The sequence below is a fragment of the Zonotrichia albicollis genome, chromosome 8 (assembly GCF_047830755.1).
Source record: "Zonotrichia albicollis isolate bZonAlb1 chromosome 8, bZonAlb1.hap1, whole genome shotgun sequence".
Taxonomy (NCBI): Eukaryota; Metazoa; Chordata; class Aves; order Passeriformes; family Passerellidae; genus Zonotrichia; species Zonotrichia albicollis.
In genome coordinates this window covers 10,529,773-10,543,672 of record NC_133826.1, presented here as the reverse complement: position 1 = coordinate 10,543,672, position 13,900 = coordinate 10,529,773, and the positions used below count along the sequence as shown (strand labels likewise).

At 46.4% G+C, this 13,900-nt stretch overlaps 1 protein-coding gene across 2 annotated transcripts in view; it reads right to left on the bottom strand.

Annotated features, from left to right (window-relative positions):
* ERI3 (ERI1 exoribonuclease family member 3) overlaps positions 1 to 13,900 on the bottom strand; it is a 127,629-nt gene that overhangs the window by 61,240 nt on the left and 52,489 nt on the right. The gene's annotated exons all lie outside the window — the stretch shown is intronic.

The window sequence follows — 13,900 nt, the reverse complement described above, 5'->3', positions numbered from 1 at the left end:
GGCAGACAGCGTGTGCATATGCAATGAAGCTGGGGGAGGCACAAGTCCATCTTCCCCTGACGTAGCCATCGCCTGAAAGGGTGGAGAACTGTGAAGGCCACTTCAAGGAACACCTGACGTAAAAAATAAGTGGAGGGAATGAAAAGGGACGTTGTGTGAGGTATCTGTGGCACAGCTGGGCTGGGGGGATCAGGGACCTGCTGAACGTAACACTGAGTTGAAAAATAAGCCAACTAACCCAAGAGATTTAACATCCACTGAAACCATATATTTAAGAGCTATCTATAGCCAGTACTAACCATTCCTAATGAGGCTAATAAAGTCAGTTTCCAATTAGAAACTGAAACACTAGAAGAAGGAAAGGCAGCTTTTAAAAACCTCTGAAGATGTGGGATTTGGATATGGGGCTTGCTTTATTTTTTTTTTTCCATCAGAAATTACTTAATATCACCAATATGCCCCTAGGATTTACACACACAAAGCAAGCCCCCCGCTGCTGTTCCCTGGCAGGGTATGTGTTTCAGTAATTGATATTTGCACAGAACCTCAGCTCTTGGAGGATGCGGCTCCTTTGAGGCATCTCTCAGCACCACAGAAACATGGCCTCAGATATTTAGACACCACAGGAAACCTCAAAGCAGCCAAAACTCAACTGCAGGGGCTGTGGGCTGGCTGGGGGATGAGGCTTGGTATCCCTGCTCTTGCAAGAGCACCATGAGGCCGTTGGCAGGTTCATGACACTTGGCTTGTGTTTCCAGACGAGGCAGGGCAAAGGAAAGCGTGACTCCCACCTGCGCATCTCTCTGAGCTGCTCCCTGGACAAACTTAAGTGCTCCCCCATGACATGGGACTCTTTAACACAGCATTCTGCCCAAAAATACCTCAGCCAGACCTAGGCACCATTGTGTCTTCCTGAGCAGGTCAGCAGGCTGCATCTTTTCTCAGGTTTGGAAAGCATCCTGCACCTCTCATGTGCTGTGTCAGCAGGAGGGAGCTTTGGGACCTGGATGGCAGCAGGAAAACGCTGCTGGAAAGCAGCTGAGCTCCTGCAGAGGAAGGCATTGTGGTGGCTTCACCATTTTGACTACCAGATCGGGCTGGCAGAAAGCAACAGAGGCAGCGCCAGGTGAGGCTCGTGGGCCAGCTGCCTTTGCAGGCTGCTGGCTGGAGGAGCTCTCTGAAAGGCACAGTATTTCACTAGCTATTTTGCATGGAGAATTGCCGACCAAAGATATCCCCACTGTGTACTCCAGAGCAATAAAAATAAAAAAAAAAAAACACAAGAAGAATTCTTTAGGCGGGTAATGGGCATTTTATTCCTTTTTATGACACTAAACATAGGCAGCTGGCATAATTACACCACAATAAAGGCATAATGTGCACCTAGCAGAACAAACTCATACTTTTGATAATTAGGCAGAGCAAACACAGTCTGGTATTCAGTCACATGGCTTTACTGTCTCCTGGATGTGTCATCCCAGATTGTCATCCCCACAGCACATCAGCCCCATTCTTACAACTGGATTTAGCTGGGCCCCACAGGGAAGGCTGAGCAAGGAGTGTGTTGACAGAACTCTCCTGCACCAAGAGGAATGACCATGCACCTCCACTGCTTAGAGCAGACAGTCCATGTGCAGCTCTTGGGAGGCTGCTGGAAACTGTGTGTGGCAGAGTTACCAACAGAGGATCAGTCACCTCCTGATCAGCATGGACTGTCCCCACAGGGGAAGGAATGGTGCAGCAGAACCAGCTCCATAGGGGAAAAACATGCATGGTACAATGGCAAAGGGAGACCCAAAACACAGGAGAGACTCAGAGCTGTTTCTGGTTTGGCAGCTCTGCCAAGACCAGCTCCTTCCTATCTAGAAGTGCTGAGCAGAGGTGTGGGGATACCCCTCCACTGCAGGGGCCAAATACAGCTGGTGCCAAAAGGCAAGAACAGAATGACATGTCCCAGGGAGGCTGAAAGACCTTTACCTGCAGAAATAAAGGTCCAGTCTGGACCTGCTGAAGGCTAGCAATTAGCTCTTTGAAAGTTTTGTGCTACCCTGAGTCCTGGCAGACCTGCCTCCTCCAAAACACACTGTCAGGCAAGAAGTGCACTCCTCTGGCAGCTGCAGTATCCACACAGGACAGCTCTTCCCTGAGTGAGGAGTGTAGCCAAGGCAGAGATCCCAAATAATCTCTCAAATATTAACAGCATCAATCAGGGCTGGGCTGACAGAGGTTACCACACTGGAGAGCATAGAGAACAGGCTTTCCTGAAATTGGCACAAACACGTACAATAAATATCTACAGTTTGTTTAAAAACACATCTGCAGGATGCACACAGGAGGAGCACTGGGAGAACAGTACACTGGCATTTCATCTCCACACCACTAAAACCATCAGGGATGTCAACCAATGCTTGGAGGAGAGAAAACAGCTCAACTACACTCCATCCTGCATGGTTTAATGTAAGTAATTTGCTTTAAGGTATTTTGAGTGCAGTGTTGAAAAGCCAGTGTCCTGGCTCAAAGAAAGGTGAGGTGGATGGAGCTGATGCATCAGCCATGAGTGGGACCTACAATTTCAGCTGTGGAAAACATCAAACAACATGATTATGAGCTTTTGCAACATAACGTTGAACACAAGGAAGGAAAGGTGCGTGTTTGTCAGTAAATAGAAGCATCTTGCCCCACCACACCTACTGACACCCAGAAGGGACTGCTGAGAGCTTGATGGGTACTGAGCAGGTTTGGGAATGGCCATTTGCTCAGGAGCTTTGATGCCCTATAAAGATGGCAGCAGCACTCATGTCAGAGCACCCAAGGAGAAGATGGTCCTGGTCTGTAGGAGACAGTGCCTAGGCAACTGGGAAAACCAGTCACGGTGGGACAGACCCTGGCTGGGCTCATGCTTCAGAGTGATGAAAACTGCCCTCCCCAGCAGGCTACAAAATAACAGAAATTTATGCCAGACAAGGGCAAAAGATGGGGTGTTTTCTAAACAAAAGCAGATCATATCTGTAGACTTTTCAGCCAGTTCCTAGAAAAGCCACTTTGATAGATTCAATCCTTGGGCTGCAGGCTGAGCTCAAGCATGGAAACCTGCAAGTGGAAAGAGCAAAAGCCAGGATGAAGCCAGAAGTGCTATGCCAGCATGGGGGAAGGGTGACAGGAGACTTTTAATCCTAACTCTGAAATCAACTTCCTTAGTAGCCTTGGGGTTCTGAGGGATTTAATTAATTAATTTAATGAGTGTGAAGTACTGCAAGTTATTAATATACAAATTCCACTACTGTATCTCCCATCTCACTGCTCACCATCTCTGGCTGCTTTATACTGAGCCCATGAGAAGCCAAAGGCAAGCCCTGGTATGCTTCTGTGCAATGGGGCAGAGGCTGCACATCCACACCTTACCAGCCAAGACACCAGTAGCAAAGTCACAACGTTTTCAGTAGGACAGTGCATCACACACAACACAGGGCACCAAGAACATCTCATTAAATGAAAAAAAAAAAAAGAAGTTCTGTTCTTCCCACTTACAGGTAAGCCAATGGCTACCATGAACCAGCCTGCTGTTGCTGGTGGTGATGGCAGCAGTCACTCTCCCTTTTGTAGCTATGCTGGCTTGGTAGGACAATGAGGACTGAACCAGGCAGTGTTTTAATCCCCAAGACTAGAAAATCTGATAGCCCATCATGCCTTCCTGGAGAACTGCAAAAGCCTATTTTCATGCTCCTACATGGAGCTCCTGTCTTTCAAATAAATGCTGAGAAAACCAGCTCTTTTCTCAGCCACTGGGGAGCTGTGCTGGTACTCAAGAAAAGCTCCAGATGAAAGGCTGGGATGCAGGGATGCTCTGTCCCTTGCCTTTCCCATAGGACTCTAGGAAAGGCCATTTTTCACACATTTGTGCCTTCAACTCCTAGCTCCTTCCTCAACCTGCAAGCAGCAGCCAGACCTGAGGAACAAGGGTCTGAGCAGTATGTTTAACCTCAGCAGCAGCAGATGCACACAGCCAGATGGAAACCAGGAGCCTCCTCGGTACAGGGGACAGATGTTCAAATCCCCAGCATGGGGAATGCAGGCACAGTGAGGTGCAGCCGAGCAATATGGCACTCAGCAGGAAGAGCAGCACACAAGGTCTGAGCAGCTGCCTTTCTGCCTTTTGCCTGCAGCTAAAACAATGTGCATAGAAAGAGTCACAAATGCCAACCTGCCTCCAACCACTTGCATAGACAAGGATGCTTTTGCTAAAGTGACCATGGCAGTGTGCTCAGCAAACCACTGCTCAGAATTTCACTTAAAAGGCAAATCTTTTGCCCCACTTAAAAAAAGCTCAAAGGCAAAAAAAAAAGCTCAAATTCTCCTCTCTGCTTCGTCCAGTAGCTGCAGGCTACACAGGGCCAAGGAACATAACTGTGCTCCTCAGTTTCTCTTGAATCAATACCTTCTGACCTTACCTGAGAGCCCTCAGCATCCCATGTGGCTACAGGAGGCCCTGGTTCTTACTTGAAGCCCAAAGGCACTGCCAAATAATAAAGTCTGCCTTGGGATTTTCCCACTTCAAACATCTGGGACTTGGGCAGACAGCATCAGGAGGGGAGTTGAGACTGCACATGGCACCCAAGGGAAATACCCCTTCTTTCCCTGCTCACTTACTCTTGAGTTTCAGTGATGTGTCCAAGGAATGCAGACAGCCTGTGTCCCAATGCAAGGGCAAAGGGAGTAGTGTCACAGCACACAGGGCAAGCAGGAGGGGAGAAGTGATGACTGACTGTCTGCTTAAAGGCAGGACCAGCTCTACCCAAACCATCCCCACCATATTCTTCTTAAGTCACAAGAGGCAGAGCCTCCATATTCCTGCTCTTATCCATGGAGACTGCTTACTGATCTTCCTGCAGCAGGTGAGGATGTAATTGAGAGCCATACACCAAAACCAGTCAGAAATTGAGCACTTTCATTGCTCAAAAATTATTTCTGCTTAATCTTCTCTAGGCTGAATATCCCAGATCACAGAAGCAATTAGGTTGGAAAAGACCTCTAAGATCATGGAGTATAACCTATGACCTAACACCACCTTGTCAACCAGACATGGCAGAGTGCCACATCCAGTCTTTCCTCAAACACCTCCAGGGATGGTGACCCCACCACCTCCCAAGCCCATTCCAATATCTGATCACCCTTTCTGTGAAGAAATTCTTCCTAATGTCCAACTTAAATCCCCCCTGGTGCAGCTGGAGGCTTTGTGCTCTAAATCCCTCATTCTTCCTCTGGAGGCCATGTCTTCCAGTTCTCTGACCCTTCTGGTCCTCTCTGGGTTTTTCCACCTGTGGCAGGTCCTCCCTGAATGCAGTATGTGAAACACTTTTGTTCCAAAGGCTAAGACCAGGCTGCAAACCACCCTGCCTAGGAAAAGAGGTAAACTTTAACATGTACCTAGCACATTTTATTATGCATTAGCAAAGAGAATGTAGGAGAACCCCTGATGGTAAAGAAGTTAATGTGTGTGTGAGATGCCATGAGAAAACATGCAGCATAGCTATGAGAAGGACAGAAGGATGGAGGGAAGTTCCAGGAAGAGCTTGTTGTTAATAGGACCAAAACACTAAGGCGTCCCCTTTACCCTGGAGTAGATCTAAGTAGCTTCCATATAACTTACATGAATCCTCAGGGGATCACATCTTTCCTGTCTCTTTGTACAGACACAAGTTCCACAGAAAACTGATCCTGTGTTTTGATGATGTAATTTACAAAAAGCCACAAAACCAAAAACCAAAGGAGAGGGAAACACAAAATCATTTGATTTAGGCAAAAATGGATACTCTATTTCTGCCCTCCAGAGATGGGCATGTATGTTATTGTTCAAGTAATCCAAAACCAGTGAAGCCTCCAGGCTGCATCTAGAGCCCCTCTCAGCTGTAGCAAGACCAGCTCCTGAGACTGCAGGGAAAGGAAATGAAATGTGAGGCTGGGATCATTACTTTGAAACTATAAGCTTGTGCCACTGAGCCAAAACCTGTTATATCGACATGGGTTTGTGTCACCCAGCAGCAGACATCATTCTCCATCTCTGCCTGCTCAGTTCTCCTCCTCCCAGGACAGTTGGCAGCACGGTCATCCACAATGCTCTGCAAAGTCTAGCTACAGAAAGCTCCCAACACCTTGCCCAGCACGTTAAGTTACAGGACTGAGCTACTTCCATCACGTTTGGAAGCTGCTGGCAAAGCACAAAGTGTAGAGGAGTAAATAACAAAAACCTCAAGCTCCCTTCCCTGGTACAGAGAGCCCAGAGGGAGGTGTTGTTTAAAGCCTCCAATGTTTAAAAGTCACTGAATTTGTACCTCTGCTGTCACAGAAGTTACTTCTACTCTGCGTCTCCAGTCACCAACCTAGGCAGCAACTCTGAGGGAGGGAGACAGCCTTGCCTGGCAGTGAGTCCCAGGCTGAGAATGTCGGCAGCAGAGCCCTGAGCAACAACTACTGTCCATGTGGCCCACATGCTGTGCCTGTGCTTTCTTTGTTTTACGTGAAAGAGGATGTCAAAACCAACCCTGATGATTACTCTAGATTATGTGAGCACTCTACCTTAGCATGTGTTGCCCAACCCCTTGGTCCATTTGGTTACAATTTGTAGGGAAACCGAGACATCAACCCATGCTATACATTCTTCTAAGGAATCCAGGAAGACAAAAGGAAAAGACTGCCAAGAACTTCCAGAATTGCCTGCCCATTGGTTTTCCTTCGAAGTATGTTTTTGCTCAGCACTCTTATTAAGTAAGAAAGGAAGGACAGGTTGCTCTGCAGAAGGACAGAAAGGGCTGCTCCTTTAAGGCCTCTCCTGGATGCCCTTTCCCGTTGAGATGACTATCCTCAACTCCCTCCTCATCTCCCTCCCTTTGATTTAAGAGTTCCTCTCCTGGCCCTGACAGTAAGGTATTTCTGTCCCACAGATTATAACTCACTCTGGGCTATTATTCAACTCCCAAGCCCTGGCCCTGCTGCATTTAGTCCAAACATAATATCCTTCATGCATATATTATCTGTCTCCCTATTATCTGGAATCATTTCGGAATTAAATTTCAGTCCCGCAATATTGGCTTGAAGAGCGGCTCGCTTTATGGGCTAGTCAAAGGTTAGAATACCAATCAAAATAACACTGCCGATGCAGAGAGACATTTTAATATTCCAAAACCCGGTAATTGTAAAAGGACATAATATTTTTTCCCTGATTACCCCAAAGGCAACACATGTTAACAAGGCGAGGGAGAGAGTGAAAGAAATTTCAGAGTTCAGACAGCTGCACGACAGATTTAAAGGAGAAGTCGTGGATGGCTGCTGTGCTCCAGCCCTGGAGCAGGAGGGCTCCTCTGACCGCGCCAGAGGTGCTGCATTCCCCAGGATGCTTCCCCCTGCATTCCCAGCCTTGTGTTGTTCATGCTGTCTGTGCTCCCCAAGCCAGGAGCCCTCGAGAGTGCTCTCACTGTAAGGAACAGAGCGGCCAGAGCTGTGCGAGACAGACGGGCAAAGATCATCACGATAGAAGAAACAACCATGATCGGCTGGCCTGACCTGCACAGGCCACAGCACTGCCCCAAATTCCTGTCTGAACCACAGCTGGTGTTTTTAGGAAAAAGCCTTTCCTCCTGAGCTGGATTATCAACCACAGCCCTCAGTAAGTTGTTCCAATGGTTAATTATCCCACACTTAAAGATCTGCACCTGAATTACCTTGCTTTGGCTTCCAGGAACAGTAACTGTTTATGCTTTTGTCTGCTTCCATGAAGGAACCTCTTCTCACATCTCCCTTTAGGTATTTGGCAACTACAGACCTTACCCTCCTCTGGTACCCTAAATGGCTCCCAGGGTTGTTACTGCATGGCGAGTGCTCCTCAGGTCTTGCAGTTCTCACCCAGTCTTCAAGTTTCTAGAATTCTTTCTGATGCAGATGGGATCCCAACATCCCACTGGTCAAATCAAACCCAAAGAACGAAATGATCCAGCCCCTTTGCTCCTCCTCACCACTGCCTGTTTACAAATCCAAGAGCAGCCACCTTCTAGATGCAGTATCTGCACATGCGATCGAAAATAATTTTTATGTTTTCTTTCAGGGCATTGACAAAAGTGTTAAATACAAGAGGTCTGAGAAATAGATCCCTGTGGGACACCACTAGGAAGACATGCACTCCATGATGATTATCCATTTACAATTAAATGCTAGGAGCTGTCAGTTTGCTCTTTCTTAATCAATGTAATGTGTGCCATGTTGATTTTGTATCACTCTTGTTTCTTAATCAAAATGTCATAAGGTACCAAGTCAAATGCCTTCTAGAAGTATATTACATTGACATGGTTACCTTTATCAACCAAACATGTATTCTCATAAAAAAAATATCAAGTTAGTTTGAAAAAGATCTAGTTTCCATAAATCCACATTGATTGGCATTATATTACCCTCTTTTCATTCTTTATTAATCAACTATGATATCTGGCTTTTCATTACTTTGCCCAGAATTAATGTCAAGATGATAGGGCTATAATTACTTCATCGGTCATCCCATTTGCCCTTCTAAATTACTGGTACAACATTAGCTTTCTTCCAGTCCTCTAGAACTTCCCTCATGTTCAAAGACTTATTAATAGTCCAGGGCATCTCAGCCAGCTCTTTAAAACTCCTGCAACCAGCTATGCAAAATGCCAACCAATTCACCACTTGGCTTTTATCAGAAAATTGTGTTGTAACAGCAAACCTCTTGCTCAGCAATATGGCAACCTCTGCCTTTCTGTAAATACAGAGGAAAGTATTTATTAAACACAGTCATTTTGCTGTTATAAGCAATTCCTTCCATTTCCTTCCAACTGTGAACCAGTGCCATTCCACACTTTCCTCATCTCTGTGAAAGAGATATCCTTATTTCCCTAGCTCTGGAGTCACACTTCTCCTTGTGTTTCCTTTCACAACCTCTCCCATTTCTCCTCTCTGAGACTTTCCAAAGCCAAGAGCTTCACTGATGGGGTGAAGAATGAAGCAAGCCCAGGTGCCACTGAAGGAAGGCTTGACAGGGTGTCAGAACAGGCATCCATGCTACAAACCAGCAAACCCTGGGCACAGTTCTTCACAGTTAGGAGGGAACATTTATTCATGTACTCAATGTTCTGGCCATGAAGCACTTTGCTTGAGGAGTCTTCCTCTGGCATTTCTAACCTTACCAGGCATTTTATATTCTCTGCAGCCAGTAACTCAATAAACAGGAAATTGATAACAATCACTCTAAGTCCTCAAGAAGTTAGACCCCACAAAAACAACTTCCAAATATATGGGTTAACACATAAACCATTTCTCACCCATTTCAATGATCTTCATCTGAAGCACTCAAGACACTTCAGCACCAAGTACCTGAGAAGTACTCACAGCCCTTCCTCCCACCCCAAAGGCAGAAGGAATTGTTAATTCAGAGGAGAGACAGAAAGCTGTTAGCAAATCTTTGTTTGTTCAAGATGTGTTTATTTCTAGTAGCCAAATATTAACAAAAACATCCTATTACATGCTTCCTCTGACAGATTTCACAATGCAAGTAGGTGACCTTAAAATATTTGTGGATGTGTATTAACAGTTCACTTCCAAACAGGAATATCTGCAGATCAGTAAAGGCTGGCCCTGGAAAAGGCCAGCTCTGTGCACAGCCACAGCACCCAGCATGGTCACACTGCGCTCCCAAAGGCTCTGTCAAGCCTGTTTCATCATGCCCAGAGATGGAAAGCTGCATTCCTCCACACACATCATTCAGCTCTTACCTTTCATAGAAACTCCCCTGAATTTCAGGAGGATGTCAAACTAAGACCAGTCTTCTCTCACTCCTAAAGCAGCCACTATTACTGTATCTAAAGACAAGCTGTACCCTCTGAACAGAAATCAAAGATGGTCAAAGATGCCAGCACAGCTGTGTGGAGAAAGGGACAGCTCTGTGATGGGTATGAAGATTGTTTTCTTTAACAAAAAATAAAATAAATATAATTTGAGAAACAAGGAATAAAGCAAACCCTTAGTGGATACATAAACCGCTCCTCTTATCTTTTAACTGCAAAACATCCAGAGAATAAATGGAAGACCAGGAAAGATAGTGCATACATGTTAAGAATTCCACAAGCCAGTTCTAGAGTCACAGAGCCCACAAGTGCCTTTGTGCAAGCCCTCCAACAAGTTTTGCTGTATTGAAAAAGACAATTGAGCAAGAATATTATTGAGGTCTCAAATCAAGAGTAACACCATGAAGAAGAACTAGAAACACATGTTCTTTCACACAATGCAAGACCTAGGTCAAAGAAAATAATCTGACAATAGGTTTAAAAGAAACAAAGGGACCTGCATTTTCACACAATGTACGAGTAAACAGAGTATAATTGCTGCATAATTAAATAGCAAAAGTCATTGCCACAGGATGCTGTAGGAACTGAAAGCATGAGCAGATTGAGAAAAGGGTGTACAATTTTCTGGTAGACAGACTTTGCTAGATACAGTCCAGGGACAGCTCTCAGTTCTTGAGGAGACAATTGCTGGGAATCAGAGAAAGCTGACTCAAGCCATGCTCTCCCTGTTACATCTTTGAGCATCAGCTACTGGCCTCTGGCATAAAGATCATCTGGGTTACATATTTGCTCTGGCCATTTTGATACCCTCATCATCTTTCTGACATTCTTCTTGCACAAGCTCATTGTAAGAAAATCTATCTTCACCTCTCTTCTCCCACCTCCTCCCTCCTTTAAACCACTCTCTCTTCAGTGATATGCTGCGGTGCAATGGTGCTCCTATAACTCTACTGCCTGCTGGGTTTCCCACTCCCAGGCTCTTGGACACCCTGTGATTGCAGGCACTGTGTCCTCAGCCAAACACAGCACTGGTTCCAGCCCCGGGGTGAGGATTCATCACAGGACCAACCACGCTGCTAACTCTAATGGGACCTGGAAAACAAACCACAGAGGCTCCTGAAAGTGCAGAGGGAGCACAAAAGAGAGTTGATCCTTGTGTTAGAATAAGCAGCAATGGGTTTACCCAGGCTACCTGAGGATACTCTCAGGGCAGCACCTTGGTTGCAGCCTGCTAGCTGCAGCAGTTTTCCTTTTCGCATAAATCTTGACCCACGGCCTCCTGCTTTCTGCACACATTACTCCACTGGTGCCCCTCTCCCCTGACATGAAGCCCTCTCTGTTATTTCTACCCTGAGCATCCAGCTCCAGTGATGTAGCTCAGGTTCTGCACCTCAATCCTAACCCACAGGGCCTCTGCAGATCAACATGACAGGTCCCTAAGGAGAGCTGGCAGATGGGATGGTGGCTCTCCATTGAGATGGTTTAGGGGGATATCTGAAATGTTGCAGCATTCAAAGAAAGCCTCCTCTGCTTTCTGCTCCCCTCCCACAAGCTGAGCTAATCGAAGTGAAGAACATGATAAACTCTGTGCCCCAAGTCAGCTCTACACTGACAGTTCACCAGAGATACGAGATCGCTCAGTGACATTAAAAATGTCAGCAAACATCGACCAGGCTTGACAGAAGGGATGCATTAGCAGGCTGGGGGGGCACAGGGCAAGGTAAAATTTCAGCAAATGTGGTCAAGTGCACAGGCAGCTTTTCCCCCCCCCCCATCTCCACAGAAGGCTTTTTTACAGATCCCAAGGCACTGTGGCCACCACTGCAGCAGTCAGATGTGGAGCTCACCACCACCTGAACGGCCAGATCAATCCAACAAGGTTTGCCTGAGGCAAAGTAATCATGACAGCTACTGGGGGCAATTCCTGTCTCCAGCTTGCCCAAGAGGCAGGTCTTGGAAACTGTGAAAGCTGCCTGCAGGCACAAAGTTCCCACTTCAACTGCTCCTGCAGCACAGCAGTGGAAAGGGACGTTTATTGGCAAATGAACTCTCAGAAAGACTCTCACCACTGCAGGAAGAAGAGCTCCTGAGCTCTGGAGCATCCCATGCTCTGGCAGAGGGAGTCCAGACAAGGACTGTTTTTTAAAATGATACAAAACAAGAAACAAAGAGGACTGGAAGCTGGTGTGTGTGCCTTGGCAGAGGAATCTGGAACCTATTTTGTTGCTACTGCAATACACACAGGTACACAAACTTGTCTGTGTATAACCCTGCTTCAGCATTGCCTGGTAGTTGCAGCAGGAGCTCCCTAATTCAGACAGGTCCTCTTGTTATCACTGCTCATAAGCAAAGACTCAAAGATCCAGCAGGTGCAGGTGGGGCCGTCCTTCAGGAACTGCTCTCTGTCATATGTGCCTGTTTTCTTGAGATCTGAAACATTCACGTCTCTGCATTATCTGTGACCTAGAAATCATCAGTTTCACACTGCAAGTCCCACCCACCCTCCAACACCTTCACTTACTTCATGGATCAGGTCAGAGGCAGATTCAGCCTAGGAGGTATTTCTAGGTCAGGAATGTGCCAGAAGGAGGGGAAAAGGGCCACCTGAGCTATGCAGGGACAAATGGAGGGGCTAGTCACCTGTCCACTCCTATCTGTCTCACACTGGGACACATTCAAGAGAGACTGAGTCTCCACTGGGCCCATCTGCTTCAACAGAATTAGTTACCTAGGCAGGCAATTCTCTCTTGTGAAAACACACAGGCAGTTGCCCCCCAAGAACCTGAATGCAGTGCATGGCATAGATGGATCACCATCCCAGGATAAGTCCCAGGAGAAGCAGTTCTTAGCCACAAGACAGGAGATGCCCCTCTCTTCTCTGCAACATGGGTCACTTCCCAGAGGGACAGAGGGTCCCTGGAACCATTCTGTGTTCAGAGGGTGTCAGGTATTACAGTGTCAGAAAAACTTCATTGTTTTTAAGGGACTAGAGGGGCTGGAAGGAGACCAATATTTCTCTCTCACATCCCCTTTCCTGCACAATCTGAAGGAGGTTGAAGCTTTACTTTCCAAGTAACACATCTGCAGAGGAGGACAACCCAACCCACGTGCCCCCATCCTACATGCTCAGGGAGCTGGAGAGAGGAACATTTCACTGTAACAACTTCCCTCCTGCTCCTGCCTTTAGCTCTGTGCTTGGGACTTCATGGATGCTTAGCAGCCCTCAGCTTAGTATCACAGCATTTGCTAATATGCAGTACATGAATGCTCACCTTGAATAAGAGACACTTGTCTGGACATCTACATAATGAGGAATCCCAGCTCCTAACACACTAAATCCAGAAGCCTTCAACTATGGGAAAGTGCCATAAGTCATTCATCCTGAGGCCCAGAGGAGGAGCATGGCTGGATCAACCTACTTCTTAGCAAACATCACAGTAGACAGGGATTTTTTTTTTAGTATTATTATTCTGCAGCCATCAACCTGCTGGTTATATAGCTGCTATCCATTCACCGGAAGTTTAGTGAACTTCAAATGGCGATCATTAATGGTCACTGAACTGCAGAATGCCCCAATGTGCTTTCAGATTTCATTTACCAAGGACCAGCAATCAGCCAAAAGATTTGCTCTGACAGCAGGGAAATACAAGACCCTTTGACAAGTTCAGCCAGGAATGTGCTGCCAGTATCCCTTGTTAAGTTCATGTTCTACCCTATTTGACGGAACAGATCATGCAAATTGTCCTTCTGCGGCCGCTCAGCCTGTCACTCACGCTTCCATTTAAAACAATAAATAAATAAAAGAACAAAAGAAAAGCCCGCAAGAACAACAAGCTGTTTATAAGAAAATTCCCTTACTGAGACCCTTAATTACCAGGAAAAGGCACAGAAACCCAAATAAAGCACTAAATTGGATGGGGGAAGGGAATCTTACTCATCTAAAGGTTTAACCAGGAGGGCCAACCCAATTTCTCTTGTGCACAGACTGCAGCCTCTTCCCTCACCCTGCTCCTGCTTGTAATCATACTTGTTCTTTCCTTCCCACTTTG